Below are 6,000 nucleotides of genomic sequence, written 5' to 3' on the forward strand. Positions count from 1 at the left end.
TGTATTTAGCGTGCATTATATGGAGGGGGAGTGGGGGCGGTGGACCGGGGGCGGGTCGGGGATCAGGGGGTCATCATCATCAGGAGTCGCAGTCATCATCTTTGTGCAGGGTCGGCAGCTGTTTTTATGATGTCCCCTTGGCACAGTGGGTCGAGAATGCTTAGATTAGCTCTAAATTATATTACAATTTTACAAAATATAAATATTTTATTTATTATTATAAATTTTTATTTATTATTATAAATTTTTAATAATTTTTTGTGAGCTAAAACTTAAACAACTCATCTAATGAGTTTATAGCATAAGGTAGATGGTTAAATTTTAAGAAATGCCTAAAAATATATTAAGGCATTTTACAAAATATTTTATTTTTATTTTGTATAATTTGTTGTCATTTAATAATTTGAATTATTGGTACATTTTTTATTTAAATATATTTTAAAGCATTTATTGGGGGAAAAAAGAAAGAAAGAAAATATTATAGATAATTTACATTGTGTTTTATTTTGCTCTAAATGTTTTGATTTCCCTTAAAATAAATGTTTATCTTTTGAACCTTATTTTATAAAATTTTTTTGCCAAAAAATATTTATAAAACTAAATTAATATTGTATTTAACAGTCCACTGAGTGATATATTTTGCAGTTTAAATATACTATGTTTTTTATACTTACATTTTCTAATATTATAGATATTTTTAACTTAAATATGTTATTTACATTAAAGACATATCTTTTGCTAGTTCGCTTATTCTGCTGTTAAAGTATTTATAAATTTTTTAAGAACCAAGTTGGCTGTTCTCGTATTTTAGGCCACAATGTCCAGCTGTCCGGCCGAATCCTGCCCACTTCTAACACATTTTTTGGGGAACGGCAACGGATTAGTTGCACGTCATGTTACCACTTGAAGTGTTTATGTGAATGGAGTGCCACTGCGGGCTTAGCATTGGGTATGTGTTCGTACGAATACATATATTTATCGCACATATCATGCGACACTTAATAAAAACAATGTGCTCAACATGCCGCCTTAAATGGAAATCCATTTTCACTCCTTTTTGTCCTTGGTCCTTTTCCGTTGGCCTTTGTTTGCCGAGTTATTTAAATGTCTGCATCTGGTCCTTGTTCCTGGTTCCTAGTTCCTGGTTCCTGGTACCCTCTCAACATCATCCCATAAATTTATAATTAATTGTTTTAAAGCTTCTCGCTGTCTGTCCGCTTTTTGTGCGAGTGTCGGGGTTTATCCAATGGGACATTATATCATTCTGTGGTTTTCTATTTTCATTTCGCCCCGATCCCCAGGCTTTTTACTCGTGTTATCCTTATGACGATTATAAGCCAGAGACTTGGCTTGTTTTCTGCTGCTTAATCGTTTTAGTAATTAGTAGTTGGTGGTTTCTCGAAAATGGATATTTTGTGGATGTAGGTCATGTGGAAAATACCATTCGAGTTGAGTAAAATCGTTCATGAAGTGGGTTCATAGTTCTATGTCTTAAGATGGCATAGCAGTTGCTTGAGATATTACTAATCAAGTGACTATAATTTAAAGAAAATTTCATAATTTCCCTATAACTATTAAAAATATATTTTTTTTAATGCAATAAAATTAAAAGACATAATTTAAACTATAAAGAAATATCTTTCTAAAAATCATTTTAATACACCTTCAATTCAAATGTCTCTCTCCTTTTTTATTTTTTTTCTGAATTTTCCTCCACCTCCAATGGCTGGGCACAAGCAATCATCAGCTATCGTTAAAATTATTAAGAAACTGCGAAAATAACGAATGGCAATAACTTTCGAGACAGAGGACCTGCCTCAGACGAACATAAATCTGTCAGCTTTTTTTGTTTTTATCTCTGGGCACCCTACGTGCTCTGCGTTGGCTAGATATTTCATTGCTAGACAAGTGATTGACTTAATGCTAATTCGCGACTCAATTGTTTCAAATTTTTGGCCCAGCCAAACAAAAGCAGCTACCATTGGCCCCCCGAAAATGGACTGAAGCACTGGAAAATAATTGTAATATTATTATTAACATTTTTATTATATATTATTAATATATTATGAAGTCAAAGAACTAAATTTTTATTAAGGAATAATTTTAAGTACTATTTTTAATATGCATATGCTAAACTAACATACTAAAATCTTTTGCAAATTATTTTTTTTCTTACATTTTTTTAATCTTAATTTTTTTTTTTATATATTTTATATACAAAGTTTTTTTGTACAGTCTTAAAATCCTTCCGAACTATGTGTTAAAAGTATTAAATGTCCTATAAATAAATAGATAATATTTTTGGTTTAAAAAATATTTAAATATTAATATTGAACATTAAAATGGATTTTAAAGCACTGTTTAAGTACTTATAGTTAAGTTTACTTAATTTGTTATATTAAAAATTAATTCAGGGTATGTTTTTGAATTTTTATTTTATTTAATGTGATTTAATATTGTAAACGTAACTATTATTTTTTTTTTATCAATAAACCTTATTCCTCCCAGTGTACATAACGATGGCGCAGTGTAGTAAATTTCGGCAATGGGAAGCACAATAATGTCGCCTCGTTGCGCTGTAATCCACTCAAGGCGCTTGGCCACTTAAGGACACTGTCCGTCCGTCCGTCAGTTTGTCCGCCGGTTTGTCCGTCTGTCCGTCTGTCGCAGAGACAACAACAATTGACGAAATTGTTTTCGTGACTTAAATTTTTGCGTGCTACTGTCGCTGCTGGTTGGGACGTGTTTGGAAAGCATATGATGTGATTTGCCATCAAATTGAGTTGTCTTGTCACTGCCGACCCACGACCCACCCACAACCGACCCACTCGCCGATCGGCCCTACACTCTGTACACCCTGTGTGTGTGTGTGTGTGTATACTGTGTGTGTAATCCAGAGCCTGGACAGAAATGCAATTAAATTTGGAAAAATATCAACAGCCAAGACGGAATAATAGTTTATAATGGCAGGCGATGAGGGGGCAGAAAGTGCTTTATGACAGCCCGAGAGGCTGCAAGTGAGGAGAAAGTGCCTGGGTTGCCTTTAAATAAATACTCGAAGCACACCCCCCTTTTTGCTGTGTGTACTTTGGGTGCGATGTGGAAAGTTTGCCTAGGCTAAAAACCGAAATGGAAGTGAAACTCTCGCCCAGATGCTAATGCCGCCAGAAAAGTCTTGGGCAAATTGTGCTCCTTGGCCAAGTTAAGTTTCGATGGGAGGCTACAGTGCAAAAGGTTTCTCTAAGGTCAGGAGGTCCATTTTGTTACCTAAAATTTTATTTTACAAATTTTAAAAATTAATATTAAAAATATAAGTTAGTCCTACGTTAAACAAGCAGAAATATTTATTACAAATATTTTAAAATTGTAAATTTGGTTGGTTTTAGAATGAGTTGCTGAGTATTAGTGGCATGTGTTAGTGCTTAATTAAATATTCTTATTAAATTAATTAATTAAAAAATTATAAAATATCTGATATTATGTGCCTGAAACGCACTGTCTTCGCCACTCACTTAAAGACACTTGCCTATATCCTTGTACACATTTTGTAGAGCAACTAAATTACACAATGTTAATATTTGCTATGTAAATACGCATCCGTGTGAGAATGGCTGGGTAAATGAATAGATGGATGGATAGATGGATGGCTGGTTGGTTGGTTGGCTAAATGGATGGATTGTGGGTTGGACGGAAAGTGCAGTGGCAGTGCCTACGGTTCGTTCTGTTTATTTCTTATAGCCGGAGCCACAAAAGGCCTACACTTGACACACAGATGCAGAGGCTGCAGCAGCAACAGAAGCAGAAACCGAGATGCCGAAAGGATGTGCAAGTTGCTTCTATTTAAATAAGCCGAGGCAAAAACTTGCCACAATTCCAGCCAAGTTCTCGACACAAATGACAAAATTGCTCTGTTCTGTGCCGCCATCTCTGTATATAAATATCCCCCGGGGGCAGCAAATTCCAAGGAAAACATTACCGCACTGAGCGAACGGCTTGTAAATGCATATACAAACATATGTACTTGGCATCCATGTGTTTAGATACATGTATGAGTTCGCAGTGGTCTTAACAACCCACAAAGACCTTATCGAAACAAACAAGTGAAATAACACAAGGCAAACACAGGCCAGCAGAGTGGACAATCACACACTCTGGCGTGGGGTCAAAAGAGCTTTCCGGTTTTCGGAATTAAATTTGGAAACTCTAGATGTAAATATATTTGCTAATTTCTAAAAAATATTATGGGTGTGATTTTCTGTTCTTAAAAAATATTTACATTCGGTTGTCTAGACTTAAAAATGTTATCTCATCATAATATAAAATCTGTACTTTTGGAAACAATTCAAAGAAAATATTCAAGTTCAATTTTTATAAAAAAAACGAAAGGTAACGCTTTAAATTAAAATAATAAATAATATTATTATTAGATAAGTTGTTAAAAATTAATATTGATTTGATTGCTGTAATTTTATTCTTTAAAAGTAAGTATAAAAAAATTAAGAAAACTATATAAGGCTTTAATAATTCTAAGAATTTTATTAAAATTTTAAAGGTTAAATAATGATTAAAATACAAAGTGATCTCAAGAAAGGTTGTGTTTTTTTATTTTTGAAACAAATATAATTATAAAAAGTATGTCAGCAATAAATACAAATAAGTAATGATAATTCTTTAGCGTTTTAATTTACTTTTTTAATGCGAAAATAATTATTTAACAAGGTATTCAGCTGTTTTTATAGGTCACACATAAATCCCATCTTTGATGGCCATCAAATGAAGCGCCCTTCGAGTTTATGGCCCACAAAACCTTTCACACCTTTCAATCTCAGTCTCTTGGCCCTAATGAATCTCCGGCAACTTTTCCGAAAGTGGGTGGTGGTGGGGCGGAGAGTCCAGCTTTCCCCAGCCCCTTCCCACTGCTGGTCCACTTGCACTAAGTGCGAAGACACTTTAGCAAACAATTAATTGCCGTTAGCGGCTGCTGGCGACACACCTACCCAATTCATTTTGCATTCGCTCAAATCCCCAGTTTTCCGCAGCAGGGGAAAATCGAGGGCCGGCAATGGGAAAGCGGAAAATTCAGAGCGGAGAGGAGAGGAGCGAAGAGCAGGGGCAGTGGCAGGACACAATGAAGACAGCTGCCAAAAAAGGCGTTACGTCGCCAGTTAAATGAAGACCCTCCATTGAGGGGGAAAATCGAGGAAAAGGGGCTCAAAAGGGGGGGGGGGGGGGTCAGGAAAATTTGGGTGGCTCTGGTGCAGATACGGAGACAGAGACAGAAGGGTTATCATTACTTCCACATAATTTAATTTCGGCAGGCCAGCTACCATTTGCATTTCAATACCCAATAAGGGTTAAGAGGTGGTCTGCAGGGGGGCGGAAAACCCGGGAAATTTTAGAGGGAGCTTCGTTTGTTCTTTTTCCGTCTTTTTTTTTGCCCCACTCGCCTGTGACCAGCAGAAGGAATCCGATTTCTTTCTGCACACAAAGTTTTTGGCTGGCCCGCTCGTTGCACAAACTGAATTGAATCACCCAAATTATTATCCCCGCCGATCTCCTCGTCATCCTTCGAGAAGATCCGATACTGCAGCCCAGGTCCTGCACTGAGGATTTATTTGGCAGCTTTTTCGAATGTGGAAAAAAAACGAAAAAGGTTTATAAGATACTACCAAGTGCCAATAAAAATATTAATTAATATATTTTTAAAGTATTAATTAAATTAAAACATTTTCAAATTATAATTTAAAAATATTTTTAAAAAATTAATTAAAATATTTTCAAAATCCTCATTGAAATGTATTCAAAATATTAATAAATTTTAATTTCAAAAATTTTTAATTTCAAAATACTAATATAAATATTTTTATAATACTAATATATAAATAATTTTAAACAATACAAACAACTAATATATAATAATTAAACAAATTATCTATTTTTTTTATAATAGTTAACAAAAAATGGTAATTACTGAATATAAAAAATGTTTATTTTATTTTA

The sequence above is a fragment of the Drosophila biarmipes genome, chromosome X, assembly GCF_025231255.1.
Source record: "Drosophila biarmipes strain raj3 chromosome X, RU_DBia_V1.1, whole genome shotgun sequence".
In the NCBI taxonomy this organism is placed as follows: domain Eukaryota; kingdom Metazoa; phylum Arthropoda; class Insecta; order Diptera; family Drosophilidae; genus Drosophila; species Drosophila biarmipes.